The 20,082-nt window shown below is 35.8% G+C and overlaps 1 long non-coding RNA gene and 1 other non-coding gene across 2 annotated transcripts in view; both read left to right on the top strand.

Annotated features, from left to right (window-relative positions):
* The window catches only part of LOC134759180 (uncharacterized), a 29,135-nt gene extending 12,970 nt beyond the window's left edge, over window positions 1–16,165 (top strand). The window contains exon 2 of the long non-coding RNA XR_010135117.1: window positions 13,786–16,165. This is a non-coding gene — a long non-coding RNA (uncharacterized lncRNA). The remainder of the gene's footprint in view (window positions 1–13,785) is intronic.
* Window positions 15,878–15,978, top strand: LOC115936146 (small nucleolar RNA U13). The gene has a single exon (XR_004071724.1). It is a non-coding gene; the product is annotated as a small nucleolar RNA U13 (small nucleolar RNA).
* Window positions 16,166–20,082: the final 3,917 nt, after the last annotated feature.

The raw sequence follows: 20,082 nt of genomic DNA, 5'->3' as shown, positions 1-20,082 counted from the left end.
TGATAAGTGCTCCCAAGGCCCTGGGTGGCGGAACTGTTTGCCAGGTGTCACGTGCATGGCCATTATTTCCTTTCCAGGGATGTAATGCAATCTTAGCCTTTGAATCATGAATCTTTTTTGAAACAACATTTTCAAATATAAGGAAACAGATGAAAGAGTACATGTTATTTCAGTAAATGCTCTATTTTTTTTCTTTTTCTCTCTTGCCAAAAACAATAACCTTATCTGGGAGTCCCAGACCAAAACTTTTACCCCAAAGGCCTCTGAGTTAGAAAATAAAAATCACAATTTGGTTGCCGATGTTTAAGGCTCTAAAGCTCTTTCCCAAGTATCCATGTCTAGGATGCTGTCCTGTCTCTTGAGACTACAATGCTGTCTTTAGCAAGGCTCTTTTCTTTCTGAGTCAGACCCCTGCCTTTTAGCCTTAAAGATGCTCTCCTGATAACCCTAGTCTCCAAGACTTAATGGTGGTTCTTGGACTTAACCCAAAGGAAATTGCCATATTTTCTCCTGGCTAGGGAATTTCATCTCCTTTCTCAGTTTCTTGAGTAGAGCTACCCAGGATAGCTGGTGAACCCATCTCCTGGATTTTCTTTCCCCACTGCTCCCTCCTTTAATATTCTTTGCCACATCAATTGCCCTTGCATTTAATGACAACGGCTACCATTTGTTGAGCTATTTAATCAGAGAAAATTTAGCATTGAGGTTAAACGCATGGTATCTGGAGTCAGATTATCACATTTTGAAGCCTGAGGATGCTACACACAAACTGTGGGACTTTCATTATTTAACTTTTATTTGCCTCAGTTTCCTCATTCATTAAATGAGGCTAATAACTTTACCTCCCTCACAGGACTGTGTGAGAATAATATGTACAGTGTGTTTTTCCTGGTAGGTGGTAAACTCACATTAAATGCTAGCTCTGTTATTGCTACCATGTTTGGGTACAGTGGTAGGCAGCCTCTACAAACGGCCCCTGATCCCTGCCTCCTAATATTCATGCCCTTGTGTAATCTCACTTTCCTGAATGTCAGCAGGACCTAGTAACTCACTTCCAATAAAGAGAACATGGCTACTGCAATGGGGTGCCTGACAAAAGACTAATATCCAGAATCTACAAGGAACTCAAGCAAATCAGCAAGAAAAAACAAATGATCTCATCAAAAAGTGGCCTAAGGACATAAATAGACAATTCTAAAAAGAAGATATACAAATGACTGACAAACATATGAAAAAATGTTCAACATCACTAATTATCAGGGAAACGCAAATCAAAATCACAATATGATATCAACTTACTCCTGCAAGAATGGCCATAATCAAAAAATAAAACAATAATAGATGTTGGTGTGGACGTGGTGGAAAGGGAACACTTTTACTCTGCTGATGGGAATGTAAACTAGTACAGCCACTATGATAAACAGTGTGGAGATTCCTTAAAGACCTAAAAGTAGATCTACCATTTGATCCAGCAATCCCACTATTGGGTATCTACCCAGAGAACAGTAGTCATTATACAAAAAAGACACCTGCACATGCATATTTATAGCAGCACAATTTGCAATAGCAAAAATATGGAACCAGCCCAAATGCCCACCAATCAACAAGCGGATAAAAAAATGTGGTATATATACACCATGGAATACTACCCAGCCATAAAAAGGAATGAAATAATAGCACTTGCAGCAACCTGGATGGAATTGGAGACCATTACTCCAAGTGAAGTAACTCAGGAATGGAAAACCAAACATCGTATGTTCTCACTCATAAGTGTGACAAAGCTATGAGGACGTAAAGGCATAAGAATAATACGTTGGACTTTGGGGACTTGGGGAAAGGGTTGGAGGCAGGTGAGAGATAAAAGACTATACACTGGGTACGTGTACACTGCTTGCGTGATGGGTGCACCAAAATCTCAGAAATCACCACTAAAGAACTTACTCATGTAACCAAACACCACCTGTTCCCCCAAAACTTATTTAAATGAAAAATGATAATAAAAACAAAAAATCTCCTCAGGTACATACAATGGCATATTATTTATAAAATTACCTTTAAAAGAAAGGGAATTCTGACACATCCTATGATATGGATAAACCTTTAGGACATTATGCTAAGTGAAATAGGCCAGTAACAAAAAGTCAAATATTATATGATTCTGCGTATATGAGATACTTAGCATATTCAAATCCATAGAGACAGAAAGTAGAATGGTGGTCGCCAAGGGCTTGGAGGAGACAAGAGGATTTCCTGTTTAATGAATGCAAAGTTTCAGTTTTGCAAGATGAAAAGCGTTCTGGAGATTGGTTGCACATAATGTGAATGTAATTAACACTACTGAACTGTACACTTAAAAATAATAGGAGGGTCAATTTTATGTTACGTGTATTTCTATCACAAATAAATATTTCAAAAAAAACTGCTGTACAGTGATTAAAATCCATAATAAAGTCGTGTCTGTATTACAGAGGAAAATTCAAATGTTCGTTAAATAGTAATGAATAAGTTTTTGCCTTCAGAGAACTTATATTTGGGCTAGAATCCTATCTCTGATTCTAACAAAGAAAAATAGTATATCAATGAAAATATATTTTAGTTAACTTCCATTTTCTGAATGTGGACTTTCAGAATGAGAGATTAATAACTTAGTGTATTGTTTGAAATGATTTTAACTGATTTCAACTGATTTGAAAATGCTGTTAAGTAGAACGCATCTCATATATTGAAGATGAGAAAGACCGTGAGAGGCTGATGGAGGAGATTGTGGTGTGGTGGAAGGTGGGAAAGGAGAGAGGGGACAGAGGTCCAAAAGGGTCTTCCCATGATTGACATACTTGAGTTACAGATGCTGAGATAGAGGAGAGGGTGCTTAATACAAAACATAGATGCCTTCAAAACAAATATTATATTTTGACTCAATAAAGAAACATCGGCATTTTTCAGCTTTAATTTAATTTATTACGCTCATGGAAATTTTGCCTCAGAATGCAAGTTCAATTTCTGCACTCAATATGGTTATTCTTTATGCAGTAATTAAAGAGAAACATTGGCAATTTTTCAGCTTCAATTTAATTTATTACTCTCATGGAAATTTTGCCCCAGAATGCAAGTTCAATTTCCGCACTCAACATGGTGGTTCCTTATGCAGTAATTAAAGAATTTTTAGCTTAAATTAAATCCATCCCTGCAATATGTTCTGTGGGCTATAGCATTAAATACAATGCATGTTATCTTTAATACAAATTAAGACCTTAAAATATTTCATAAACTAGGCTAAAACATAAGCAATTCAATCTGAAAATAATCATTGTGGTATTGCAGCTGGTTCAAGCAGCTATATTAGAAGTGTCTACAGCTGGTCCTTTAAGCTACAATAAATGGGTTTGTTAAATATGTCATTTAAAAGTGCCTAATTTGACCTGTTTAATCACAGCCTAACACAGCCTCATATTGAAATGAAGGTACTGTCAGTCTCTTTTAACAAATTTGCCTTCAGTGAGTTTATAAGTTACAAGTAATATATTGAGTTTCCCCTGATAAAGTACCATTATTTGTGGGCCCTCAGAATTCAGACATGTTTTAAGGGATCTCCTTTATGTGAAGGCCTTGTTGGGATTGGTGGCTGGATGTATGATATATATCATATATTAATATATATGGTAAGAAAGAGAGAGAGAAGAGAGAGGGGGGGAGATTGAAAGAATTAATTCATATCATTGTGGGGCTGGTAAGTTTGAACTGTCTCGTGTGGGTAGCAGGCTGGAAACTCAGGCAAGAGTCGGAAGTCTCTGTCCTGAGTCTAAAATCTGTAGGTCTGACCAGCAAGCTGGATACTCAGGCAGGATTTCTATGTTTCAGTCTTGAGGCAAAAATGCTTATTCTTCAGTAACCCTCAGTTTCTGCTCTTAAATCCTGATTGAATGAAGCTCACTCCATTATCAAGAATAATCTCCTGTCTGTGAAGTCAACTGATTGTAAAGATTAATCAGATCTACAAAATACCTCACTGCAACATCAGGCTAGTGTTCAAAAACCATTGCCTCACCAAGCTGACACATAAAATTAGCTATCACACCTGGTCACTAGGGCTAAAACCCTAAGTAAGCAGGAAATAGCAGCTACCTCTTAACCCCTGAGACTGAACACCAGGTAGGCAAGGGGCTTATTTCTCAGGGACTCAGGGACCCTGTTAACACAATATGGCCTCCCAGTGGCCTACTTGAAATCCAGAGTTGGTCTCTGGGATCTCTTGCTACAGGTGGATCCTGCATTCTAGCTGTTGTATCAATGCTTGGAAACTGCCCTAATGCCTCTCTGCTTCGCAGAGGTTTTCTGTTCCACTTCTTAGCCTCCTTCCATGTGCAACTTCAGAATTCAACAAATGTCTTAAGGAGAAAGATAGCAGAACATTGGACTCAGTTCGCTACCCTTTCCTTTTCAGGAGACTTCTTGGCCCTCAAGTTCTCTAATTTTGGTTAGTCTAACCCAAAGAGTCAGCCAAAAGCTTTGCTGGCTTTTCTGCTTCCTGGTAGGTGGCCTGAGCCTTCTACCCGCATACTCAATTTCTTTTAGTAGCAAATGCCTGGAATGAAAAAATGGATTCAGAATGGCAGCTCATCTCTGTTGCAGTGATCCCTTCTCTGTATTTTGTCTTAGGTTCCGGTTACTTTGAAAGCTTTCTGGTGGCTTAAAGCAGATGTTTTCTGCTAGTTTTTCTCTATTCTAATTGTTTTCAGTGTGAGTGTTTGTCAGCTGTATACTATTCCATTATACTCCTTTGTATCTCTCTTTTGTAGTCTCTCTCCAACTTCTTAATACATTTAATTCTTCAATCCATCTCAAACTTATTTTGTTTCAGATTAAGAGGTTAAAAAATTTTATCCCAAAGTATCTGAATTCCCCAACATCACTTTACCCCACTCTGAGCAGAATAGCTGCACCTCCATGGGTTCTCTTATAGACAAATTTAACTAATATTTTCTAGATATTTTGTAATTTAGATGTTGACTTTTATTTTGTTCCTAGATTTGAAGAAAGAGGGCTTTTTAAGAAAATTAATTTCCAGGTGATAAGCTTTTCCCCCTAGTTTTGTTTTTACGTTTTAATTTTATTATATTATGGAAATATCATGTGTATGTTCTATTTTTTGGAATTTATTCAGTGTTATTTGTATCTTAATATATGATCTCTTATTGTGTTTCATAATCACTAAAAAATGTACAAATTCTGTGAATGTTTATGTGTTTGTGAATGTGTATGAACATATAATCTATTAAATTATTTTGTTCTCTGTTTCTCAGATTTTTGAATTTGTCCTGTTGTAGGTCAATAGATACAAATTAACATCTTCAACTGTGACTATATTTCTATTTCTTGTGTTTTCTACAATTTCACTTTATGAATATTGATGCTATTATTCATCTACATGGATTTGACATTTTATCATTATATAGGACACTTATTCGTCTCTTCCAATGTCTTCTGCCCAGAAGTCAACTTGTCCCTGCAGTAGGTAATGTTATCCTATTTACATTTTTTTGATAATACAGATATATTATGTCTTAATTTTGTTGTGCTTTCTTTTTTCACTGCTTTAAAAAAAATCTTTCTCTATCTGTGTTTGGCTTTATTTAGTGAAGATAACTAAAAACCAAACACAATCAACAAATTGTGTTTGTTAAATAAACATACACCTAATATGTTTTTAATGGTCTTAATGGTTTTTAATGGTCTTAATGGTCTTTAATCTCCCATTGTGTTTCATAATCGTAATAAAAAAGCATTAAAAGAGAATTCTTTTAGCTATTAATGTTACTTCTCGCCAGAAAACAAGGACAGCAACGTCAGAGTTGCTCAGAATTTAGTCTCTCTCCTTTCCCTGTCTCACTGACAGACTACTTCCTACAAAGATTGTGGGTTTGTGAGTTTCCCCCTTCAGTTATCTCTTCTCTGCTCTTCCATGGAGACAAATAAGACCAAGGAAACTTCAGCTTCTGGCCTTCATGCCCCGTTCCAAACAAAGAATTGCTGACTTTGCCTCCTGGGTTGTATCACTTCCTTTGCAGCCCCTTCTCTGCCAGCTTTAGGTATTCTCCTTCAGTGGCATTTCAAAGCTTAGTTTGATCTTCCCTATGCTTGATAGCCTTTCTTCTGTAATGGCTTGGGTTACAGATTCTGTGTTTCATTGTCCCTTTTTTGTGATTTTGTATTGAATCACAAAGAAGGAAATGATTAGAACTTTAATTTGGCATCTTAAAAGAGAAAAATAATAGCTAACACTTAAATAGTACTTTGTATATGCCAGGTACTGTTCAAAGCATTTTTTCGTGTAATAACTAATAATCTTCACTTTGCGAATGAGGAAACAGTGACACAGAGAAGTTAAGTGACTTATCTTAGGTAAAAAAAAATTGGAGTAAATAGATGAGCCCAGATTTGGAGTTAGGCAGGTGGGCTCCAGAGTCCACGGTGCACTTTCCTATACTGCCTTTCAATCTCATTTATTTAATAATTTACACTTTTCTTGCTGTTGTGTGATTTTCCTTTAATGTGTATGTGAGTACATATACTCAAATTATTTTAATTGCTATCCTGGTCTTCCTGTTCTGTCATGAATCAATGTCATTCTCTGTTTCTTTCTTTCCTTTGGTAGTTTCAAATGCATTTTAATACCTGTGAGGTCAATTCTCACTGTTTTAATTTTTCAATTTTTTTCCTAACTACTCCATTATCTTTATTCATACAGATGAACTTTGAAATCATTGTACCAGGTTTCTAAAAAATCATCTAGTGATATTTTCAATTGATTATATTAAACTTGGAAATTATTTTGAGAAGAAATGATACATTTATAGACTCTGGTTCACTACATTTATCCTTTTATAAATAGCATTCTTATTTATTTGCAAGACTGATCAATAATAAAAAGGGAAGGTATAAGTGAAACAGAATGAAAAAGGATTTTGGACACAACACAAATTTAGATATATTAAATGAGTACTGTAAATAATTCATAAGTATGGCTGCTTATAGGAAGCTTTTGGTATTTAAAACTTGTAAGGGATTAATATCTGGAAAATACAAGAAGCTCCTGCAAATCAACAAGAAAAACAATAATAGGCTACTAGATAAGTAGTCTAATAGACTAATAGATGAGCAAGCTAATTACAAGAGAGGAAACACAAAAACAGATGAAGAACTAAATGCATTAATAATTGGAAAAATTCAAATTAAAAAAAATCAACTGTCACCTTACTTGTTAGACTGGCCCAAATTAGGAAGCTGGATAATATTACACGTGGGCAAATATATGGGTATAGAATCACAACTGCTTCTGTGTGGTTGATGTTCATGGAGACAGGGACAGACAGCCATTCTAGGGAGCAACCTGGCATCCACATTAAATCAAGTATATTCAGATCCTATAACCCAGTGTTCAATTCCTGAGATCATGTCCCAAAGAAATTTGCATACAGGTCCAAAAGGGATCATGTACAATGATGTCAATCTCAGGATTGTTCCTGATGGCTTGGAATTGCAGGTGACTTGCAAGTTCACCACTGGGGATTCGAGAGGTAAAATGTGTGGGATCAAACCATAGAGTTTTAAACAGCAACTAGGACAGGTGCTTCCAAGGCAACATAAATTTTATGAATGAATAAATAAATAAATACATTTTAAATAAATTAATGTAAACAAAAGGAAGATGTCTGTAAATAGACCAATAATATGACAACATGGTATAAAGTGAAGACGATGATGGCTACAGCTCTGCTCCTGAGATCCAACTCACCAAAAAACAAGTAGCAATAGAGAAAATCTCATGTCTGCTTGTATATTGAGAAATTTCTTGGAAAATACAGCTTCGGTATTTTAGAGTCATACTAATCTTCTCATTTCTGATAGTGAAGATTTAATAATTTAAATTATTTTAATATGTATAATGGGACGGTGAAACTTAAAAACTATTTAGCACAAAATGGCCAGGGAAATAATTTTGTTTTTTGAATTTCCAAATCTTTTCATCTTGAATAAGATAAAGTGGCCAGTAGTCAGACCCACTCTCCTCTGCCTGTATTTTGGGAGGAAATATCCAAAGCCCCTCCTCCAGTTCTATTGTTATGGCCAGGAGCTAGGAAAAGTGCTCTGAAAGGACTGAGTTCTAGGCAGAGACCTTGTGTAAATCTTGTTTATTCACTGCATTCTTTAGGCCCACCTGGATCCATTCTGGTAAAGTACAGGTCAAGCACCAAATATGGGAGCTCAGCCCAGTTTATTTCCAATTTATGTGTTTTGCTATAAGAATGTATTATCAGCAAATTGGAGGATTTGTCCAATCTCCAATCTTGGTTCTCTCTTCCTAATTATTTTATGAACAGGTTAAATAAAACTGGTCTCAGGTATGATCTTTATGGGACCCCAATGCCTACCCTTCTCTTTACTTCTTATCTCAATCCTCCACATCTGTATTAATGCTACAACCTCCTCTTATGAAGTGAACATCATTTTTGTCCCCATCCATTCCCATATTGATTCCACACTTCTCCAAACATGCACCATTGAGATTTGGAAGTGATTTACCTTATCCCAAGTTCCAAGGTGTACCCTGGTCATATTAGGCCATTTAAGTCATTTCTGTCCTCTTCACCACAACACTTGCCTAGAGTCAATCTTGCAGGTCCAGTTGCAGTGCTGCCTAGGACTTTGGTTTAATTGGGAAGAGATGCTCTCTCTGACCTTGGATGTGAACAAGGAAGCATGTAACCATGATTTTTCTGGAACCCGTGTTGAGGCATGGAGGAGGACATTGCTGAATTAACTTCAGAGAAACAGGGTTGGAGCACTGATCAAAAGACGCCTGAAGCCTGATTATCCACAGCCAATTTTCCTTCATCATTTAAGTCACTTTGAGTTGGGTTTTCTATTATTTCAACCATGCATCCTAACAGATACAACTGCTTAGATAGACCAATCTTTATGTCCCAATTGACTTCGAGAAAAGGTCTCTAAGGATAGGTCTTCTCTGTCTGGGTTAAATGGTCTATTTCATCCCCAGACTTTGAAACAGGCAAGAAGTTCAAAGGTTAAAAAGTTGGCAAGCTCAGATAGTAAACCATCTGTCTTGTTCAAAAACTCACTCCTGGCTTTCTAAATTTCAGAGTTAGAGAATCTCACAAATGCAAGAGATTCAGAAGTCATACTTATCAGCATGGTCGACTTGGTAATTCATGACTCCTGATTCACCTTAAGGCTGGTAACCTCTCCTTCTTTGTCTATGAAATTCTCTGGGAGGAGAATCTTCCCACATGTTAACACCATATTTAAGGACCACTGGGGAGTTATCTTAGTTGATGAAATATAGTTTAATGATGTAATACTATGAAATAATGGCAAATGTTTATATAATGCCTACAATGTGCTAGACATGTTCTAAGCACTTTATATAACTCATTTAACTTGCATTTAATCCCCATTACAGCATTTCAGGTAGATACTATTATTATCTGCATTTTGTATATGAGGAAACTGAGGCGCAGAGAAGCTGAGAAACTTAGGCAAGGTCAGACAGCTAGTAAGTGGTAGACTCAGAACAAATCTTGAGAGCCGGGTTCCAGACTACATGCTTAATAAGTACATTAAGAGAGTAAAATGAATTCTGTGTCAAGTATATAATGGTGAATTTTATAGAGGTTACATAATCATAGAGTTCATAACTATGAGTTTTTGTGATCTCCTTGATGGTTTTGCGGTGATCCATCCACCTACTGTATTCCACAGTTCTTAAGAATGTCTGGCCTCTATTTACAAGGTTGCTAGCAAACATTAGGTATGCCACTTCTGAAGAGGAAAATAATTATTTCATGGAAAGTTAACCTGCTCATTTGTGGCTTCAATCTACCTAAGCCCTGGCCTCAAAAGCTCTAAATTGTGACCAATAGCTCACAGCTGTGCTGTGCTCAAATGTCTCCGTGAATATGTTGGTAGTTCATCTCTGTGGGAGTTTGGTTATTGATTCTAAAAATTCCTTCTCTGATTGCACTTCTTCAGGATCAGGATGATATATCACTTTTTTCTTCCTTCAAATAAATGTATTTGAAAATAAATACACATGAGATTTCTATATAATATCACTATACACAAACAAGAATGGCTAATATTTAAAAAGACTGATAACAGTAAGGATTAATGAATATGTGGATCAATCAGAATTCTCACATACTTCAGTTGAGTATAATTTGAAACAGCCACTTTGTACAGTTATTATTTATTATCTACTAAAGCTGAAGGCATCCTTATTTTTTGATCTGGCAATTCCACTTTTAGGTATATAACCAACAAAATAACATGCAATATGCTCCTCAAAATACAATCACTGAAATGCTTATTGCAGTATTAGTTGTAAAAGTCAAAAACTGGGTGTGGGGGGCAATCCCCAATACCCATCAGCATGATAGGTGAACAAATGTGATATATCCACACAATGAAATATTACACTGATCTACAGATACATGCAAAAAATATGGAGGAGTCTCACAGACATGGTGTTGAGCAAAAAAAGCCAGACCAAAAAAGAGTACATACTGTATGAGCCATTTTATATAACACAAAAACTAGTGGAACTCCTCTATGCTGCTAGGTTACCCCTGGATGGGCAGGGCTGGAGGGAGCATGGGGGGGGGGGGGGTTTCTGAGATCCTGTTGTTATCCTGATTTTTTATTTGGCTTCTGGTTATGTAAATGTGATTAGTTTGTGAAAATTTGTTGTGCTGAACACTTAGGATGTACATACTTTTCTGCAGGTATGTTGTACTTCAATAGAATGCTTTTAAAGTACATGTATGCAGTTTTCCCTGCAGAGGCTCAGTGAAGAGGGCAAACTGTCAGTCTCTCAAGACAGTGAGTGGTTTTGATCTTTCTCAGACAATGATCCTTGATTCCAGAGAAAAGCCTGGCCAGATCCCATAACCTTTTAACCATAGAAGAACCAGATAGACCAAAGTGAATGTTTAAAATACAGTTAAGCTGTTTTTCAGATTTCGAAAATGGTTGAGTGGAAAAAAAATCAATAGTATTTTCAACTAGAAAGACTGTCCCATATTGACCTTTATATTAATTTTCTGGAGAGTTGAATTTGGAATTTCAAAGCTTGTAGGGGTTTCTTTGGGGAAAAATGTGAGTTTTCCAGTGATAGTGTTACTAACTATACAACTTGGAAGTCTGCATCTATTTTGACAAAATAATTTGTGTTTAGTTTACTAATATTGTAATATATTCAATTCTTTTGGAGAAAGAAAACAGACATATTTGTGGATAATTTGCATTGCCTCTTCTCTTAAAGTTTTGCAAATAATACATGATCAATGTTCAAGATGCCATTTCTCTTAGGAATTCAAATTCAGCCATCATTAATAGAGAACTTCCTTTGCACAAAGCACCATTCTGGATATTTTATATTTTTCAATTAATTTAATTTTTATTTCAATTGTGTGATGTGGATATTTAACACCATTATATAGATAAGGAAACTATAGCTATCGAGATTGATTTATCCAGCTAGAATTCTGACTCTAAATCTAGGACTTTTAAAATATCATGCTAGGTAACCTTCACAGACTGTCTTCTTCTAGAAAATGTAATTGCAGAGAAACCTAGGAGGCAGGGAGCCATATCCTATTGTCACCAAGGCATCATCCTATGCTCATACATCAGCAGATGTGAGGCCAGGAGAAGCAGGTATGGAGAAAGGAATACAGGCTCAGGAAGGTTACGGGCAGACAGGGAGAGCTTGCCAGGGAGAGTTTTCCAAGCATTTCCATTCTTTTCTACTTAGGATGAGGGCTAAGCAAACAAAATACAGTCCACAGTTTTTTCCTCTGAATCAAACATGAGTTTGACTACCTTATTATAGGGAAATTTACCAGCCCTTTTTCATCTGCACAAGATATTGGTAAGAAGAAACAAACCACAGAGCCCTTTTGTCCCATGATCTTGACCTTGGAATTGCTAAAGAATGTGCTCGTTTTTCTTTGTCAGAAACTGTATTGGAACTGAAGAGAGAAGAAATTGAATTTTGTAAACAGAGTTTGGAAAAGACGCACTTTGGTTCCAGGAAAGAATTCACAGTGACTCCACTCAATAAGAGTTGAGTTGGCAGCTTCAACATCTTCTCTGGGAAGCCCCCGAGTAGCTTGGAGAATTGATGTTGCATAAAAGGATAATCATTGTCATTTAAAAGAATTAGTGTTTGGGTTCTTCGAGTGACATTGTGAGAAGAAAAATATTTATTAAAGATTGGCCTGTAGAAGGAAAAACTAGACCCCAGAGACAATAACAAGAGAAAAGAGTAGTGATCTCAACTCTCCTCCTATTAGGGAAGAAAAAGCACACACACACACACACACAAAAGTAAAAAAAAATGTTGGGGTGACTGACATTTTATTCTTTATGCCTTTCCCTTTAAAACAAAAATAGACTTGGAAGTGGAATAGTGAGACCACTTAGATACGTACAAAATTTTACTCTTAAAACTCTCCTTGACCCTTAGAACCTTAGCCCTAATTGCTATTTTCACTTCTAAATATCATTCTGCATGCATGCATTTATTTAATTGTTTGTGCCTACTGAGTCTTTTTTTTCCCTTTGGTTGAAAAAGTCAGCTTTCAGAGGCTTTTAATTTTCTTCCAGATTCCTTGAATGACCTCTAAGTTACTACCATAAAAGCCAATTGATGCACAAATATTTTTGCAGAGAGGGGTCATGGTTTTGAAACTTAAGCCTAGGGCTATCATTTGAGCAAAATCTTGTTATTTGTGAATTTGCTTTCATTTGGTTTTCCACTTGAAACTAATTAAATAATTTGAATTGAAACAAGTTGAGGTACATCTGGAAAGAGCAGCTGCCAAATAAATGCTTGTTGAGTTAATAAATAAATGAATGAATGGGCTAATCTACTTAAATCTGATTCTGTCCCTGAATCTGAGAAAAAAAAAGTGGTTGAAATGGACTCTTCCTTGATTGGTCCAAGACTTGTACAGGACACTGAAATCTCTAGTTATTTTCATCATGAATAGTCCTCCGGAATTTCTTTAATGAAGAAGAGATCTTGAATATACAGCTAACCCTTAGAAGAGGTTACAAACTAATTGTCTCTGAGCCAAATCCAGCTCCAAACATATTTTATTTGTTATTCACGGTCTTTTAAATTGTTTTAATTTAAATTTACAAACCAGGAGATTTTACCTAAAAGCATAGGTTCTATCTCTTCTTGCACTAGGTCTGCACATCTCCAAAATATCACACACATGGAACAGAATAGCAGCTACTTGCTGTAGATAAGGCATAGGCTCTACAACTTACTACAGTCCACGTTTTCCCTAAAAGGAATTACTATTAATAGGTATTGGCACTGTTATTTTTCATATATATAGTAAGCACATATTTCTCTGTGTTACAAATTTAGACTGAGAGCTGTATAATTCTAGAAAAAAATGGAAAAAAATCATCTGTTTTTCTTTTACTAGAAAAGTTCATTTTATATAAAACTTAAACCTTTAAAAAAAAGTCTGCCTGGCTTCTTTGGGCATCTGTGCTTATTACTATCTTTTTTCTGTGATAGAGATTCTTTGCTTTTTGTTTCTAACAAAGCAAAGAATCTCTATCACAGAAAAAAGATGGTAAAGCAAAAGTTTTTGTTTCTGCTTTTGTTTCTTTTATATAAGTCATAATGGAGAGAAAATCTATTCTTGTTGACAAATCTTTTTCAATGTTTTAATTTTTTCTCTCAAGGTTTATCTGAAAAGTGATTTCATCAACCCATGTTGGAAGCTTATCAGACACTGCTGGTATGGGGCAAAAACTGGGGAGATGAAACCATGAGTCGATTCAGACAAAAAGTCAGTCATGGACTGGGACCTGGTATCACACACTGGGGCTGAGCCAAGCTGGAGTCAGGCAGGAAGCCAAGGACTGGAGCACCAAAATCAGACAATTACCAAGAGGGGCCAAGTCAAGAACTTACTGGAAGAGCCAAGTCAGAGATCAGGAAACTTGAAGAAGAAAATATGTTTGGAACCTATATCCTGTCTAGGTCTCAAGACTTCAACACATATAGAAGCTTGAGGCCACACTGGGTTTTTGGCAACTAGGTTTATCTTAAACTTAAAAAATGTTTTTAAATCATGTTCTAACTAATTTCTCCACCAGGTAACTTGATATAAACATACAAATGGTTTCTTTAGCAGCTTCTTTTAAAGTATACATTTTCTTAAAGTATAACACACATTCAAGTGTTCAGCTTAGTGAAATTTTACAAGTGAACATACCAGATAATCAGCATGTAAATCAATACATAAAACATTATCAGTACCTTTATGCCCCTTACCAGGTACTGCTCTTCCAAGGATAGCCACTATGCTCATATATAACACATAGATTACTTTTTTCCTGCTTTTTATTTATACTAGTGAAATAATACAGTTTATACTGGCTTCTTTTGTTCAACATTATATTTGTGAAAATTATATATGTTACATGTAGCATTGTTGTTCTGCTGTTGTATGAAAATTCCACAATTTAGGCATTCATTCTATTCTTGATGGACATTTGAGATAGTTTTGGTTTGGTGCTGGCACAAAAAATTCTGCCATGCACATTTTTTTACGTGTTTTATTGTGACTATATGTATGCCTTTCTTCTGGACATACGCTCGCAAAGGAAATTGCCAAGTCATAGAGAATGTTCATGGTCAGCTTTCCTAGATACAGTCAAATAGTATTCCAAAGTATTTATATCAACCCATACTCCCACCAAGAATTTAGGAGAGTTCTGGTTGATCCACAAAATCACCAACATTTGGGATTGCTTATTTATTTTAGCTATTCTTGTCATTGTGAAATGATATTGGTTTCAATCAGCATTTGAACTTTTTTCCTATGTTGGCTGGTCATTTGAATATCTTCTTTTGTAAAGTGTCTTTTCATTTCTTTTGCCTACTTTATATATTATGTTATCTGATTTGTTTTCTATTCACTTTTGGGAGTTTTAAAATATATATTCTGTATATGAAATTTTTGGTGATATCTGTATTGCAATATCTTTGTTCATTCTGTGGCTCGTCTTATCACTGCCTTAAAAATATGATTTGATGGACTCTCATTCTTAATTACAGTGGCATCCAATGTATCTTTTTTTCTTTATGGTTAGTGCTTCTAGATTGCATCAAGGTTATAAAGACATTCTTACTAAGTTTTAACCTAGGAACTTCATTGCTTTACCTATCGTATTTCAGTCTACCATCTGTCCATCTGAAATTAATTTCTATTTCCAGTGAAAACAAAAATTAGGAATGAAACTTTATTTTGTTCAATAGGTATATACACTTGACTCAACATCGTTTATTAAAATCATCCTTTCCGTTACCCCACTGCACTCCAACAATCAAGTGACCTTGAATATGTAGGTCTGTTTCTGGACCCTCTATCTGTTTCATTGGTCTGTGTGTCTATTCTTGCACAAGTACCACACTGAAACTGCTTAATTACAACATTTCTTAACATCTAGTAGTGTATAAGCTAGTAAGGTTTGTTTTTCCTCTGTAATATTGTCTTAGATTTTTGCATTTCTTACATTTTGCATTTCTGATATAAATTATAGAGACATCTTGTTAATTTCTACATGTACACACTTACACACACATACACATACACACAAACTTGTTTGAAATTTGATTGAATTTTCATTAAATTTGTAGACATTTTTACCATGTCGAGTCTCTTTATTCATTAGCATGGCTTTAGTACTTATTTATTAGGCTTTCAGCTTTTTCTCAAACTTACTTATATTTCTCAACCTTACTTGTATTTCTCAAAAGAACACATTGATTCTTTTGTATCTCACAAGTGTGACTGGGTTTTTAGGCTCATGTGTGAGATGTGCTTCCCTCAAAAATTGTTGTGACTGTGGCATGTTACCTATGTGATGTGAAAATAAAAAGGCCACACCATCTTCCCTAGGAAATTTAAAGGAACATCACTACTATTTTTAAGTTTTTCACTATTTTGTTAATATATCCTTTTTCTGATTGCATAAAGAATAATTATTTAAAGTATAAAACTTTAAACTACTAAAAAAGAAGAGAGGAAGTCAATAAAATTTCATTCACAATCTCAACCATCTTGTATTAGTGTATTCTTGCATTACTATGAAGAAATACCTGAGACTGGGTAATTTATAAGGAAACAGGTTTATTGGCTCACAGTTCTGCAGACTGTACAACAAGCGTGATGCTGGCATCAGCTTGGCTTCTAGGGAGGCCTTAGGAAACTTACAGTAATGGAGGAAGGCAAAGGGGAAGCAGGCCCTTCTTACAAAGCCAGGGCAGGATCAAGAGAGAGGTGGGGAGGTGCTACAGACACACTTAACCAACCAGATCTCATGAGAACTCTCTCATGAGAACAGCACCAAGAGAGATGGTGCTAAACCATTGATGAGAAACTGCCCCCATGATCTAATCAATTCTAATCAATTAGATCTAATCATGATCTAATGTAATCAATCATGGGAATTGATTACAATTGACATTGTAATCCCCAATGTCAATTGGGGATTACAATTTGACATGAGATTTGGGCAGGGCCACAGATCCAAGCCATATCATATCTTTTATACTCATGGTGAATATTTTGGTGTAAATATCTTCCATATGTACCATTAAAAGGGTGTCATATTATATATATATTCTTGTGTATCCTTCTTTGTCTCTTGATATTTCAGAAATATTTTCTCACTCAAAAATTATCATTTAAACATGACTTTTTAAATTACTAAATAATACTATGGGCATCAAATGTGTGGGTATCAAATAAACTATTTAATAAAGTACTTATTGGTAGTTTCAAATTTTATTTTCAGATAATTTTTTCTATTCCGAATAATGCTATAGCAAACATCCTCGTAAATAAATATTTGATTTTATGACTATTAGAGCTTTTTTAAAATATTGAAATAGAGATGGATACACTTCTAAATGTTTGATTCTCATTGCAAAATTACTATGAAATGTTAACACCAATTGATATAAACCACAACATTGTAAGAAAGGGCCCATTTCTCTGGAACACCAAATGGTGTTGGCAATAAACTACATTTGGTAATCTTCCCCAGAAATATAAAATGCATTTTCCCAAATTTCCCCTGAAAACTTCAGTGCCACATAAGCTCTTTAGGAGATACAGCTTCATGGTTAGTTTTCCTCTAGCGTTTTTCTCATATTACAGTCATATGATGGGATGAAGATTTTAGATATCTCAACCTCTATTTTTTTCTCTGCTTTCAACCTTCAGACCAAAGACGGCAAAACAGAAAAAATAAGATTGATAATGAATAAAAAGATGGATTGCAACCCATAATGGCTAGGGTTGGGAAAACAAGCAGATTTACTGTTGGTGGAAATGTACATTGGTATCAGTTTGAAAGGCAATTTGATTATGTCAGTATCTGTGAGCAGTTAAACACTTAAATGATACATATTCTTCACCAAGCAATTCCACTTTTGTAAATTTTTTCTGAAGGGAAAATTATAAAAGTGCACAAATACTCATAGAAATACTCAGTGCAGTATTGGTGAAATGAGGAGAAAAGAGAGAGAGAGAGAGAATGAAAGAAAAAAGAAAATGAACAACTATCATATAGAGAATGCCATGCCATAGAACATCTATGGCACAGAATACTGTATTGATATGTAAAGAAAATGCTATATATATGAATGAATAGATAGTTAAGATATTCTGTAGTATAAAAAGGAAAATGAAGACCAATAGCTGTATCAATTAGGACTGATTCAAATCTAATACAGAAATCTACACATGCAGGTTTAATTTCTTTTTTCCATCATGATACTCATACACAATTATATTTTTATAATATCATATAAAATATATTATATTTTTATAAAATATGGGAAGGGAGGGCTATTTGTAGACTGAAGGAGTCAACTAAGGACATCTATTCCCAGGCCCCCTCATCCTCTCTTTTACATTTCAACTCAGAGGGCTGCAAGGATCAATATCTCCGCATAGCTGTTACACAACTGTGGCCCTGCTATACATAATAAGACTTACTTTTCTTCTGTAACAAGGAATCAAAGGGCATAAACCCAGGGACAACTTAGTGTAAAGCACCACAAATTTCATCAGGGACCCAGCTCCTTCCTATATTTCTTCTCTGTGATCCTTAACAGGAAGCTTTAGCCACAAGTTTCCATCTCTGGTCTTTCATTTTCCTTTCAGGTAGGAGTGAGAAGGAAAAATGAAGAAGCAGGGATGGCACCTACATCAGGAGAGCAAAACTTTTAGAAATCTTCAGCAGATTTCTGCTTCCATCTCATTAGCTAGAACTGTGGCACAAGATGATCCGTAGCTATAAGTAATGTTAGGAAAAGTAGTTTTTGAATTGGATACAAAGCTGCTTTGAACAAAATTGGAGTTTATGTTAGTTAAGAAAGGATAATAGACATTGAGTGGGCAATTGGCAGTGCCTGCCACAATATCTAAAATATTACTCCATTATCTTGCAAAGGCAAATTAATGTTTAGTTATACCAACACTTCTATACATGATTTCATGTATATATGCATAGAGAAAAGGCTAGAAGGAAATACAGGAGAAGTGGAATTATTGTTGAGCCAAGTGAACTTCTGTTTTCACCTTATGTATGTTTTAATCGCTTCAGCTTTCTTACAGTGAACACATATTCCTTTCATAAGGATACTTTTACAGACAAAAAGGTCACTCCTAAAATGAAATAAAGAAAAAGGGGAAGAAAAAGAGGCAAAAGCTACTAGGATTTCAAATTCAGATGCCAAGATGGTAGCTCTGTCATAAAAGAAAAAGACCTTCCTAGTCTGAAGTCATTTATCTGGCACCATAGCTGTCTGAGCAGATCAAGTAAAACTTCGAGAAGCAAATTTTAAATCTTCAAGTCTTGGTATCTGTATGATTTCCCAAGTAGTTCAAAGAAAGCATTGGACCAACCAACAATATAGAAAAAGCTCAAATCAATCATCCACAATTTTTGTAGGGTCTACTAAAAAATTATACTATGCATATTCCATGGGAAAAGAAAGGACAAACAAAATGGCAAGACCTCTGGCTTCTAGCATCCAGTAGAAATGTTGAGGAGGAGACTTCCTGAACAAGATCCATCTGGATGGGTTATACTATCAGATATGTTGCTATTTCTGTGATGTGAAATGAGATGTGACATAAGTAATAATAAAAGTAGTGAGACCAGTTAATATTTATTGAGTGCTTACTATGTACCAGGCAGTAGGCCAAGTATAATGCAGGACTTCATTCACTGTAATTTTCATTTTGACCTCATAGAAAAGGAAACTGGGAGAAACCAAATGACTTGCTGAAGTCCGCACAGTTAATAAGTGGCAAATCTAGCATTTCAATGCAGTCCATCTGATGGGAGAGCCAAAGTTCTTAAATGCTGTGTTCCACTATTCCTCCTCACTCAGTGAACCTTCTATACAATCCAGAGATAATCCTGCTTATACTGAACTGTCTCCAAAGACTCACACTTTTGAGCAGACAACAAAGTTGCTGGCCTTTCATTTGGAAGACTGTTGCTAAAATACTCTTGTAACCTCTGAGGAGAGTGAGGCCCTATGGCAAAAGTATAGTACCACGGATGGATTAAATCAGATGAGCCCTACTGAAGGCACAGAGAGACTGACTTAGATTGTGTAGGCCTGTAACAGGCCAAATACCAGTGCTGCAGGGAAACTTGAGGGGCATGCAGTGAGAGACAGCAATCACAGAGCTGGAGCTATGCTGGGAGTGTTGGTGCAGCTTAGGGATATAAGTTCTACTCTGGGGAAAGAAACCTTGAGAGAGAAGAAATGGTTGGGTTCCAAGGACTATGGTTTAGTTACATGGTGAGCAGGCAGGACAGTAACTCCTCCTGCCTCACCTCATTCCTCCTTTCTCTGTGAGGAAAAAGCAGCTGACAGAGCAAAGGACAACAGTGAGCCAAAGAGCTATGGAGCTGCTGTGGTCAAGGGTGTCTGTGCTTTTTATG

This window comes from Gorilla gorilla, chromosome 8, assembly GCF_029281585.2.
Source record: "Gorilla gorilla gorilla isolate KB3781 chromosome 8, NHGRI_mGorGor1-v2.1_pri, whole genome shotgun sequence".
In the NCBI taxonomy this organism is placed as follows: domain Eukaryota; kingdom Metazoa; phylum Chordata; class Mammalia; order Primates; family Hominidae; genus Gorilla; species Gorilla gorilla.
This window is presented reverse-complemented; position numbering and strand designations above follow the sequence as displayed.